This window comes from Clarias gariepinus, chromosome 11, assembly GCF_024256425.1.
Source record: "Clarias gariepinus isolate MV-2021 ecotype Netherlands chromosome 11, CGAR_prim_01v2, whole genome shotgun sequence".
Lineage (NCBI taxonomy): Eukaryota > Metazoa > Chordata > Actinopteri > Siluriformes > Clariidae > Clarias > Clarias gariepinus.
Genome location: NC_071110.1, coordinates 993,335 through 1,007,671, shown reverse-complemented (window position 1 = coordinate 1,007,671; position 14,337 = coordinate 993,335). Strand labels below are relative to the sequence as shown.

Sequence of the window (14,337 nt, the reverse complement as noted above, 5' to 3'; positions counted from 1 at the left end):
ATAAGAAATGCTGGAAAAGCACAGAGTGAAGGCTCGGCCGCGATCACTTGCCTGCTGCTTAATTAGAAGATCAGGTCGATCTGATCAAAGCTCTTTACCTTTTTTTCTTTTTTCGTCCGATCGCCTTGCGAAGGGGTATTTTTTGCCAAGAAGTTACAGAATTTTCTCTCATATTTAGGTGCTTCCACATCAATCACTATTCAATACATTAACTAACAATCTGCTGACCATTAATAAAACTCATTGAGAATGTTTCAAACACATGAGGCCAAATATTTAAAAACTTATATATTGATTCGCTAAGAACAAAAGTGAGAGGGTCGCGGGGCTCACAGTGCTCGGTCCCAAGGATAATTTGAAAAAATCCAATTAAAGCTCAGCCTCAAATCACATGCTTTTTAAAAATAACATGCCTACACAGACACTCGTTTGCCCGGCGCCCCGCGTATACAAACATGTACGATTTTTTAAACAGTTTAGATTTTTACTGTTTTTTTTGCAAATAAATTATATTAAGAAATACAGCGGAATATTGTGACTAAATTACTTTATTTAATTATTGAAATAAATAATTATTATGGTAAATAATTACATGTTAAAGGAGCACTCTTCTCTGCCTAACTTTAAGGGCGCGGTGCCCAACAAACAGCACCTCAGATTAGAGCCGTACTGAAGCTTTACAGAGCAGAAGTAGCAGATATACATCTCAATATTAACTGTTCAGAGGAGATTAGTGTGTATTTTGTTGGCTTAATAAAGTATGGACATGAATAACAATATTCCCTGGACAGAGGAGCTCTGTCGTTGTTACCATAGCAACCATTGCAGGTAGGTCAACAATGTATCAGATTTGGGAACCAAGTCAAATCGCATCCGATCGCTTTCAGTTAACAGTGTGGACACTCAGATCAGATTTGAGAACACACACATCGGATTTGCCTGCAGTAGATTTTCCTCCCATTGTGACCTCACATAAGGAGAGCCCCTCCCCAGGGAAGTTAAAGAAATAAAAATAAATGCATTATCTGACACTTTTTATTACTTTTTAAAGAAATAATAAAAATGGAACCTTTAAGGCTAATAAATCAGACTTTTTTATCATATATAATAAGTGATTTATTACGCTAATTTGATGTCTACTATGATTAATTTCATGCTAATGAAGCCTAATTACATTGAAGACGCTCTATTTAATGAACAAATTTGATAAATCTTTTTTTTGATCAGTCCTTTCTATCTTTCCTATAATGGTGAACACTTGCTGTACATTTACATCATCTGTTTGATACTATTATACTGTACATTGCATACCAATGTATAATTATGCAAATGAGATTTCTTAAATACAATCTTTGTAATTAGCCCCTCCCCCACCACTGCTGCTTTAATGCTGACTAACAGCCCAGGCATGGTTCTGGTTATTGAGTTGACGCTCTCTCCCTCTCTCTCTCTCTCTCTCCCTCTCTCTCTCGCTCTCTCTCTCTCGCTCTCTCGCTCTCTCCACAGCACATATGGTGACTCCATAAATTATGATCATTAAAATGCCTCTCATGTTTATGCTAATGATTTATACTAGGTAAGGAGTCAGAGGAAACGGCATTCTGATTGAGGCGGACTCGCTCTAAAGTCTCCCAGTTGTGCTTAATCACAGTTAGCCATCTCTCACTGACGCATAAATCAGCTAAACAGTGTGAAGCGTTCACGTTCAGAACGCATCAGCTCCTGAAGGGAATTAACAGCTGATAAAACTGCCCACATTACGGCTCAGGTTTCAGAACGAAAAGCACACAGCAAGAACCGGTGAAGTGCTGTAGGGCTCGAGCTCTGAAGTGCTGTTAGTGTGCAGTTAACAGCCGTAAGCTTCAGCTCCATCACACCTTGTAAATATTTACACCCCAAAACCACCACATTTAAACAAAGAGCTCAGAGCGACACTTCATGCAGAGCGGAGTTCATAAGCGTAGCGCTAACTCAGTTCAGGCTCTCCTTCTGATTATTATCAGCATTTTATTATGTTTAAGAAAAACATTTTCAAAATACTGTAGTAGTCATAACTCCATGTTCACCTTTAGATGTTCTCAGGAGTGTTTCTGTGCAGACTGCGGACTGGTGAGTATCTCCCCCGAGAATATTGCCAACACGTATATCACCACTGAGAGTAACGCCACTAAGAGTATCATCACTGAAAGTATGACTACTCAAAGTAACGCCACTGACAGTATCATCACTGTGAATAACGACACCTAGAGTATCACCACTTACAGCAGGGGTTCCCAAGTTCAGGCCTAGAGAGCCACAATCCTGCAGAGTTCAGCTCCAACCCTAATCAAACACACCTGAACAAGCTAATCAAGGTCTTCAGGATTACTAAGGCTACAGGCAGGTGAGTATTTCTTTTGACGGTTGGGGCTGGAATCTGCAGGACTGTGGCTCTCTAGGAACGAACTTGCTTAAACCTGACTTGGAGCAAGGCCACAGAGAGTATTGTCACTAAGAGTAAAATAACTGGCACAAAAATTGAGAACATCACCGATACTAGTCCCCTGTTTTAAAAGGGTCAAATTAGTTGCCTGCATCTACATTTAAAATGACTGGAATTGTGTTAAGAGCTGTCCTTTACATTATTAAACCCCGGAAGGAACCCTCAACTTCACAGAAGAAATATGGTCAGAAAAACATCCTGAATTAGTGTGATGAGAGATCACTTAAACACTTGGTGGATTTGCATAGTATAAATCCCTAGATGAAATGAGAGCTGTGTTTAAGAGTGAAAGCGCATGAAGCGATGCTCCCATCATGCATAGTGTCCACTGTACAAGCCTCTGGAGACAGTGTTATGATCTGGGGTTGATTAGTTACTCAGGTCTAGACTCAGTAACGGTATGGGGCAATAAAATGAAGTCAGCTGACCACCTGAATGTACTGAACCACCAGGTCATCACATCTGTGGAGTTTTTCTTCCATGATGCCACAGGGCATATTCTAGGACCCTGGAAGGGCAATGGTGGAAGGGCACTGGTGGCTCAGTGGTAGGTGTTTCGCCTGCCATGCGGAAGGCCCTGGTTTGATTCCCAAACACTGCCGATCCCAAGCCAGAGTAAAATGGGAGGGTTCCGTCAGAAAGAGCATCCGGAGTAAAACCTGTGCCAAGCTTGTAGGTGCGGACCTGATGGTCCAGTGTGGCGACCCCCTGCCGGGAGCGGCCGAAAGACCAACAACAAGAGTGTAAAAGAGTGGCTCTGGGAGCATGAGCATATAATAAAAGATGTGTATAATACACAACGTATGAGAAATAATTTAACAGTTCTTTTCTAAATAAGAGTATGATAAAAGCATCCCTTGAAAGCATCACCATCATTTCATGTGGAATTTGTTTTTTACTCCTTATGTTTATTCATTCTATAACGGTATACACATGTATTTGGTTTTGTCATAAAGAGGCCTGGCTGCATTTCCTACCACAGTTATACCATAAGCTGGAGACTGGTTCAGACTGGAGGCCAAACAAGAAGACAGAAAATAATGGGTTTTACACCAATACACAGTCATTACAGCAGAAACATGGCGGCGTGGTGGCGGCTAAAACGATCTGCTCTCTACACTGCCTTTTCCAGCGGACTTTTAGACGTGCAATTATCAGCTGACTCTGATGTTTTCCTGAAACGTCCACGCAAGCGTTTCCTCCAGCTCCACATCGGCTCGGGTTTCATACGAGGGGAAACTATGAGACATTCCCTCCCCTTACCATAGACTGAGACACACACACACACACACACACACACATACAGCAATGTCAACACCTGCACCGCTAAACTGTTCCCCAGAGTAACATTTGGAGTTGCACCAGTCTCCAAAAATGCACTACCAGGTTTAGCTACCAGGACTCAAAATCAGGGTAAATAAACAAAGCAGTCGTACCCGCGGGGCATGCATCACTCGCCAAACACAACACATCCAACAATCACAAATGCTGTGTCCTCCAGCGGGATTGTTTTAATATGCCAACTAACTAGCGGCTCAGCTATTTGTTATTTTTATTATTATCATCTATTTGCTAGCAAAGTGTCATTTGATGACATTCAAGTATAATCAGTTACATGGCAGCATTTTCAAATGATTAATGAACTTCTGAGTTACTTCTCTCTATAGTGTGTGTGTGTGTGTGTGTGTGTGTGTGTGTGTGTGTGTGTGTGTGTGTGCCAGGGATGCACTGGAAGCTGGATGTCATCTTAATCATTTAAACCGTGGACTGAAAAAGTCCCAAATTACCCATATTCAAAATCAGCCAAACCAATTCATCAGGCGAAACGACTGAAAAGACCAGCTGTTCTCTCTCTCTCACACACACACACACACACACAGCTGTGCTCTATCCATAAGTCTGTGCCTCTTGTTGGTGAATTTAATGATAGTCAACAGGACATTGGACGTCAACAGGAAGTGTGTGCATCCTGTATCACTCTAGAACACCAGGCCATGGTCATGACACCAGTGAAAACAATCATCTACAGGACACCACTACCTCAGTTACCCCACTCTCTACCTCAATAACCAGACTGTCTACTGCAATTACCCCACCACACTTAATAACACTACTCTCTACCTCATTTACCCTACCCCCACCTTAATGACCCCAATACCAATAATCACATCCTCCACCATAATAACCCGGCCCTTCACCTTAATAACCACACCCTCTACTCAAATATCACCGCTCTCTACCACAAAACCTCCACTTTATATTCTATTAATCCCAACGTTATACGCCAATACCGCAAATCTCTACCTCTATAACTCTACTTTTTACCTCAATAACCATACTCTTTACCGCAAAACTACCTATTGCTAACAACACCACCCTTTACCTTAATAACCTCACTCTCTACCTTTATAACCCCACTCTCTACCTCAATGCACCCCTACCTCTCTACCTCTATAACCCCACTCTCTACCTCAATACACCCACCCTCTACCTCTATAACCCCACTCTCTACCTCAATAACCCCACTCTCTACCTCAATGCACCCCAAACTCTCTACCTCAATAACCCCACTCTCTACCTCAATAACCCCACTCTCTACCTCAATAACCTCCTCTCTACCTCAATAACTCCACTCTCTACCTCAATGCACCCCAAACTCTCTACCTCAATAACCCCACTCTCTACCTCAATAACCCCACTCTCTACCTCAATAACCTCCTCTCTACCTTAATAACCCCACTCTCTACCTCAATAACCCCACTCTCTACCTCAATGCACCCCAAACTCTCTACCTCAATACATCCACCCTCTACCTCAATAACCCCACTCTCTACCTCAATAACCTCCTCTCTACCTCAATAACCCCACTCTCTACCTCAATGCACCCCAAACTCTCTACCTCAATAACCCCACTCTCTACCTCAATAACCCCACTCTCTACCTCAATAACCTCCTCTCTACCTCAATAACCCCACTCTCTACCTCAATAACCCCACTCTCTACCTCAATGCACCCCAAACTCTCTACCTCAATACATCCACCCTCTACCTCAATAACCCCACTCTCTACCTCAATAACCCACTCTTTACCTCAATAACCCCACTCTCTACCTCAATAACCCCACTCTCTACCTCAATAACCCCACTCTCTACCTTAATAACCCCACTTTCTACCTTAATAACCCACTCTCTACCTCAATGCACCCCAAACTCCCTACCTCAATGCACCCCAAACTCTCTACCTCTATAACCCCACTCTCTACCTCAATGCACCCCTACCTCTCTACCTCTATAACCCCACTCTCTACCTCAATACACCCACCCTCTACCTCTATAACCCCACTCTCTACCTCAATAACCCCACTCTCTACCTCAATGCACCCCAAACTCTCTACCTCAATAACCCCACTCTCTACCTCAATAACCCCACTCTCTACCTCAATAACCTCCTCTCTACCTCAATAACTCCACTCTCTACCTCAATGCACCCCAAACTCTCTACCTCAATAACCCCACTCTCTACCTCAATAACCCCACTCTCTACCTCAATAACCTCCTCTCTACCTTAATAACCCCACTCTCTACCTCAATAACCCCACTCTCTACCTCAATGCACCCCAAACTCTCTACCTCAATACATCCACCCTCTACCTCAATAACCCCACTCTCTACCTCAATAACCTCCTCTCTACCTCAATAACCCCACTCTCTACCTCAATGCACCCCAAACTCTCTACCTCAATAACCCCACTCTCTACCTCAATAACCTCCTCTCTACCTCAATAACCCCACTCTCTACCTCAATAACCCCACTCTCTACCTCAATGCACCCTAAACTCTCTACCTCAATACATCCACCCTCTACCTCAATAACCCCACTCTCTACCTCAATAACCCCACTCTCTACCTCAATAACCCCAATTTCTACCTTAATAACCCACTCTCTACCTCAATGCACCCCAAACTCCCTACCTCAATGCACCCCAAACTCTCTACCTCTATAACCCCACTCTCTACCTCAATGCACCCCTACCTCTCTACCTCTATAACCCCACTCTCTACCTCAATACATCCACCCTCTACCTCTATAACCCCACTCTCTACCTCAATAACCCCACTCTCTACCTCAATGCACCCCAAACTCTCTACCTCAATAACCCCACTCTCTACCTCAATAACCCCACTCTCTACCTCAATAACCTCCTCTCTACCTCAATAACTCCACTCTCTACCTCAATGCACCCCAAACTCTCTACCTCAATAACCCCACTCTCTACCTCAATAACCCCACTCTCTACCTCAATAACCTCCTCTCTACCTTAATAACCCCACTCTCTACCTCAATAACCCCACTCTCTACCTCAATGCACCCCAAACTCTCTACCTCAATACATCCACCCTCTACCTCAATAACCCCACTCTCTACCTCAATAACCTCCTCTCTACCTCAATAACCCCACTCTCTACCTCAATGCACCCCAAACTCTCTACCTCAATAACCCCACTCTCTACCTCAATAACCCCACTCTCTACCTCAATAACCCCACTCTCTACCTCAATAACCCCACTCTCTACCTCAATGCACCCCAAACTCTCTACCTCAATACATCCACCCTCTACCTCAATAACCCCACTCTCTACCTCAATAACCCCACTCTCTACCTCAATAACCCCAATTTCTACCTCAATAACCCACTCTCTACCTCAATGTACCCCAAACTCCCTACCTCAATGCACCCCAAACTCTCTACCTCAATAACCCCACTCTCTACCCCAATAACCCACTCTCTACCTCAATAACCCACTCTTTACCTCAATAACCCCACTCTCTACTTTAATAACATCACCCTCTACCTCAATAGCCCATATCTACCTCAATAACCCCATCATCTACTGTAAGAACCCCACTCTCTACCTCAGTTATCTCATCCTCCACAACAATAACTTCACTTCCTCGTTCCCAATCCCACTTTATATCTTAGCAACCCCATTTTTTACCTCTATAACCACTCTCTCCCTCTCTATCTTAATAAACTCATTATCTACCTCAGTAACACCACTCCTCTAAATCAATAAACCCATCTTTCACCTCATTAATCCAATCCTTACTTCAATCCTTATCTTAATAACCATACTGCATACCTTAATATCCATCACCTGTTCAGTAACTTCATCCCTGATTTTATAAACCAGTTATCAGGATCATAGAGTTTATCCAGAATAACTCTGCCTTTATCGTTCCCTCAGTGCTGAGTGGCTGCTGCTGTTGGTGGTGGTGGAGGTCAAGTCAGAACAAGTCCCACTGCAGCAAGAACATAACGAGCCCAACCCTAATCAGCCCCTCGCTTAGACGCAGCACCGGCATCCAAACCGACACTGTAATTAACTCAGCTCGTTACATAGACAGTTACAAACACGCTAACGACTGCGAACACTCACCGCACAGGAGCGCAGGTCTTTAAATCATAACACCACAGAGAGAGACAGAGAGAGAGAGTAAGTGAGAGTAAGAGAGAGAGAGAGAGAGAGAGATGCAGACTGGTTTCAACCTGAGATTTACAACCTGAGCTGTGATAATGAGCCGACAACGGTACGCTAAGAGGAAAATGATTAAGGGAAAAGAAGAAGAAAAGACAGAATGAATTATAGAAAGAAGGACTGAATGTTAATGTGGGTATGAGCTAAGGTTAAAGGAATAAAGAAAGAAATACAAAAAGGCAAACAAATTAAAAAGACTTTAACCAAAAAGAAACAAAGAAAAAAGAAAGAATTGCATGAATGAGCTAAGATCAGAGAGATAAAGAAAAAGTATAAAAGCCATAAGAAAGAAAAAACAATACAGACACACTGAAAGAAAAGAGAAGAAAGAGACAAAGACAGAAGCAGTGGAAGCGTAGTGAGCTGTTCTGAGAGTGAGGGATTCGATGATAAACAGCTCATGTGGGAAAATTAAATCCTGCCGCACCACCAGCCTTCATCTTCCACACGGCCGTTAGCCGTTAGCGCTCCTGTTCAGAATCAGGCCACGCGACTGTGTTTCATTAGCACAGTGTAGGCAGCAGGTGTATTTTCTCCAGTAGTGTGTGTGTGTGTGTGTGTGAGCCAGCCGCTCTGGAACCAGTGCTGTGTATTAGTGTGTTTCATTATGGGACCTGGTCGTCCTTTCTAATACATACTAACGCTAACCATTTTGGGACACGACTCCAGTTTATGAGCAGAAAGAGGGACAATTTATAGTCTGGATTTATTTATTCCAAACTCTCTAATTACATCGATCCACACACAGACATGGGCTGCGTCCCAAATCGCATGCTACTGTACTTAACAGAGTTTATTAAAACAGTACACCACCCTCACTATTTAGCAAATGGTGCTAGCTGTGTTGGCTAAGCGTTTAGCTAGGTGCTGCGCAAAAAATGTTTATCTGTTAGCATAGCAACTAAACTTGTTACCGCCTTGTTTCAAATCTATGCTATGCTACCGTGTACCACACTAGATGGGGTTAACATTTAAGGCCTAAAATTTGTAGTCTCTACTTAAAAGCACGCATGCTAACACAGTAATCTGTAAAAGTAATAAACCACGCCTGGAAATTAGCAAGCAATGTCATCTGTACGTTTACAATTTATGATGAAGTTAGCTGGTTACCATGACAACACCAGGCAGGGTTTGTGGCTACATCTCATACCAAGGAAAGTCCATATGACGCTAAATCTGATGAAACAGGCTGGAGTGTAACACTTTTTAATCACTGGCTGTGTCACAAACCACACAGTACAGTACTGAACACTAATTTGCGACAAAATGAAATATGCTCACTATTTAGCAAGCAGTATTAGCTAGCTAGACAAAACCAGGTGGCTGCGTCCCAAATCACAGGCGTCTTTATCTCTGCGCCTCGGGGAGAAGAATAGAATATTCAATTATTTGTCACATGTACTTTACAGCACAGTGAAATGTCTTCTTCGCATATCCCAATTAGGAAACTGGGGTCAAAGCGCAGGGTCAGCCAGCTTACAGCGCCCCTGGAGCATATAGGGTTAAGGGCCTTGCTCAAGGGCTCAACAGTGGCAACTTGGCGATGCTGGGGCTCGAACCCCCGACCTTCCGATCAGTAACCCAGTAACGCACAGCCTTAACCGACTGAGCCACCACTGCCCTAGTGCCTTTTCTCACAAAACAAAAATAATAGTGTGTGTGTGTGTGTGTATGTGTGTGTGTGTGTGTGTGTGCTAGTTACATAAAGCCATTAAGTGTGTTTTGGTCTCTCAGTCAAACATAGCATTAAAGCTTTTTCCCCCACAATCCTCTGGGACTTATGTTTCCGCTCTATTAGTGTTCGGGTCAGTGACCGACGTTTGCAATTACCCGGTTAGATGCTAACATGTCGATGCTATTAATTAGCTTTATTCTAACGCATGCACTAGTGAACGATAAGCAGTTTGTCTCGATTTTGTGGCAGAACAGCAAGAGCTAGCTAACCCTTCCAGGGGTTTTCTCCCCCATAGCTGTATCTAACTCCTAAAGTTAACTAGCTAAAAACAGTAAAAAACAGTTTAAAAGTAGACGTTACTGAAGCCACACCACTATGTCACATGCAAGCTTAAAAAATTAACACTTGCCACTACGTCGCCTGGAAGTGTGAGGTTAATTTAGGCGAGGGAGTTTCAGGAGCCTTATGTTGGATTCGCACAAGATTAGCAAAAGCAAGCTAACTAGCTAGGCCGCGTGTTAGACGAGTAAAAGCAGAAGCTGTGATTTTAAAGACTTTTTATTCGTTAAAGACTAAAAATCCCGGTGACCCAGAGTGCCTCTGAAACCTTCTGAGCTTCTGATCGCATGAGCTCCTTATATATATATATATATATATATATATATATATATATATATAGGTAAAGGGTAAAGCGCTGTATAAAGCAGAGTAAAATCTCACGGCTAATCATGTTTCCATCTGGAGGATAAAAAGTCGTTATTACTGAGGCACGACGTCCGACTGTTAAACCAGAGACGCAGCGTTATTAAACTGAAATCACAGAACGGCCTCGTCTGCGCAGACAGACGCTTCAAAACAACGGCGGGTTTGAACACAAAGAGCACACTGCAGACAAAGCCGCGTATTAGTGTCTCATCTTTCACTCTGTGTGTTCGTGTGTGGGGATGTCTTTCTTAACGGGAAAGGATCTCCTTTGAAAGTGTATCTGTGTATCTGTGTGTGTGTGTGTGTGTGTATGTGTGTGTGTGTGTGTGTGTTTCCTATAAAGAGGAATATCCCAAATATGAGAGTTACCTCACTTGTGAGAAATTTCCCATCAGACGAGGACTTTTTTCCCCTCTCCTTCAAATGTGTGTGTGTGTGTGTGTATGTGTGTGTGTGTCTCACACACACCCACATGAGTCAGGGCCAATATGAAACACACACCAAGCCACCCGGACTGATGAGTTTTGAGTGCAGTCCAACAAACGTCATGGAAGCCTGATAGCCTGCAGTTTAGTGCAGAAATATACCGTTTGGTTTTTAGTTTAGTTTTAAGAGTTCTGTGTAATGCAAAGTGAAATGTGACATACTGTATATAGACTTGTCCAAAAGGACACAAGGATTAAAGAACAGAACAGATCCTGAGAGGCCGGGTGCTTTACCTGCTCAGACGTCTAACAGCTTGGTGCCGAGCTTCATCTTCACTTCTGTGAAAAAAAAAAAATACAGAAATCGTTAATATAAAGGCATCAAATGTTCAGCAAATTTTAGCTTTAACACATCTAGGCATTTTAGCTGAACACATCTCCCACAGACCCCGCCCCTCTGTTGGCTGAAGAGACACAACCACCCACTTCTGCTCTCTTACACACTATACTAGTGTTAGTACACGTCATTGATGCTAAAGAGTATGTAGAAATAGTTAAGGTTTAAAGTAAAAAATAAGCTGATCACTTTTAATGTTATCCGTGATATTATTATTTTAGTTTGAAGCCCACGTACATGTTGATCAGATAAAGATGAAGTTTTGTCTTAAAACCACTCCAGCGTGTTAAAATTCACTTATACCACTTCAGCGCTGTTATTTCAGCCAAAGTGGAAATATGAACTAATCCCAGTCAAAATATTCACTTTATCTTTTCTAATTAATATCTATTGGTGCAGGTGTTTGTTTACATTGAGACAGTAGCGCATTAGTAGATTATTTTACAGTAGATTATTAAATCCCACACATAACTGTTCATAACATCACTTTTACTCCACATTTAGATTCACTGATGGTGCAGATTAAACTTAAAAAGTACTACATTAAATTCTGTCCAGCGGTCGATTTAAGACGCGCCCACAGTTTGACGCATGCGTAGTACGCTGTAAAAACATGCGTCTATAATCTGGCACAAAACGGCACATAACTTCACTTCTACTTAACACTTTGGTTTCACTTATGGCGCAGGATTAATTTCAGGCGAATACAAAAGTTTGGCAAAGTTTTGTTAAATTCTGTCCAGCCAGTCTATGGTTTTAAAGCCACACACATTAATTTAAATGACAGGCCTTCAGATGAATTTCTAAAACTTTAAGCCACACCCTTACAAAGCTCCTCCCATGTCCATATATAGACTCAAAGGTACACACACTCAGGGCTCCTCCCATGTCCTTTTATGGGCTCAGGACGCCCCCCTCCCATGTTCATATTTAAACTCATACACACACACTCTCAGATACACTCTCACTTCTATACATGGAGACAAAGTTACCCCAACTTGGAGGGCTGATATAGCTCCTACATACTGTATCTCCCTAAGGACACACACATTCCAATACACTTCAATTTCCATGTATGTATCGATCAACTCAAGGACACACCCACGTTCTTCCCTGGGGTTTAAAGCTATGACAAGCTGCTTCTATATAGAAATGGAAACAATGGATATTCACTGATTTCCATATATTTACTCAAAGACCACCACTATTGAAAAGACACACCCACTCATGGCTTAATTTCCATATTAGGTCAAGCCATGCACACACACACACACACACACACACACACACACACTCTGGCCCTGACATTTCCATCTACGAGTCCATAGGCACACTCAGTGTTTTAATGAAGAAGTGAGGAACGTCGCTGGTCTGAGCCTTGCGCAAGGTTCTACTACGCTAATCCTCAGAGGAGAACGTCAGCGCTAAGCGAGCACTTATTGTTAACGTTACAACAGTGAAAGTCTGTAATCACACTAAATTCCCCACAACACTCAGCTCAGAATAACAATTTATGTATGTGTGTGTGTAATTGTTGCTCAAGTCTCATGGGAGGATTACAGCAGATGAACACACACCCTGTTACACCCATCCTAAATACACCCTTTTACCAAGTCAGCGGCTTTTCACAGGTAAACACCCGGCTAGCCCACTTTTCACCCTCACATGCTAAGCAGTGCGCACTACGTAAAACTCTCGTATCGTTCGGTGGAACAACTATTTGTTTATGTAGTGTGTATGTAGTGGATATGTGTGCTCAGTGTAGGAGTATTGAGGTATTTGGGACACACCCGAAAGAATTACAGCAAAAAAAAACACACGGATATGATGTGCTTTAATTTAAATAAGAATTTAATTATTATTAGAGAAACCAAGGTCAAAACACTAGATAACGGATAATTATTTCTCTTTCGCTTACACACACACACACACGCGCACGCACACACACCCCAGGGTATCAGTTTCAACTACACACGCTCTGTATGTCATATTCCATAATTACACTCATTACAATGATGTGCTGTAATTATAATCTGTCAAATCCCATACTCTAATCACTTTAATTAAATAAACAGGTCATTAAACACCCACACATACACACACACGTGCGTGCACACACATACACACACACGTGCGTGCACACACACACACAGATCACGATTTATATATTGAAACATTTAACCAGGTCAATAAACTTGACATTAAAGGATGACAGAAGTACAGCGGTACCACGACATATGAATTCAACCTGTCTTGGAGGCGAGTTTTTAAGGTGAAACTTTGTAGTGTGAAACCCATTGTCCCATAGGAAGTAATGTAAATGTAGATAATCCGTTCCATCCACCCAGAAATATTACCAATATTACCAATTTCCAACACTATAATCATATTTTTTGCATATAAAAACAATCAAAACATTTAAGTATTCAGGGTCGCGGGGCCTGGAACCTATCCCAGCAGGTTTAGGGCACGAGGCGGGGTACACCCTGGACAGGATGCCAATCCATGGCAGGGCACACACTCATTCACACACTCACACACTTCGGGCAATTTGGGAACGGCAGTTAGCCTAATCTGCATGTCTTTGGACTGTGGGATGAAACCAGATTACCCGGAGGAAACCCAGCAAGCACGGGGAGAACATGTAAACTCCATGCTTGGTGGGTTTCCTCCCACAATCCTAAAACATACAGATAAGGCTCATTGGTTTTTCCAAATTGCCTGTGGTGTGTGAATGAGTGTGTATACTATATGTGTGTGTGTGCTGCAATGGATTGGCACCCTGTCCAGGGTGAACCCGCCCTCGTGCCCCCAGTTTCCTGAGATCGACTCTCCAGGTCCCCCTGCAAAGTGATTCGACATCGGCTGCATGAAGTGAAACAATCAGGCAAAGTGTTTCTTTACACAATCATTTCTTCAGTGTATGATTTCTAAACACACTTAGTAAATGTTTCACTTCTTTGTTGCTGTATTTCATAAAGTTTTATCATTTTTTATCGGGATGTTTTCAGTCATACACATTCCACGGCCAGATTATTTGTCACTTTGTCACCTACTTTACATTATGACACGTTTAATTTCGTGAAGATTTCCCTCATAACTGAAACACAGAAACA

General features: G+C 42.5%; 1 protein-coding gene across 2 annotated transcripts in view; it reads right to left on the bottom strand.

The window, feature by feature from the left end:
• Positions 1–14,337, bottom strand: part of ppp2r3a (protein phosphatase 2, regulatory subunit B'', alpha) — a 61,690-nt gene that overhangs the window by 35,540 nt on the left and 11,813 nt on the right. For both annotated transcript variants that reach the window (XM_053507393.1, XM_053507394.1), the window contains one exon: positions 11,119–11,163. The gene's annotated coding sequence lies outside the window, so the exon portion shown is untranslated. The remainder of the gene's footprint in view (positions 1–11,118; positions 11,164–14,337) is intronic.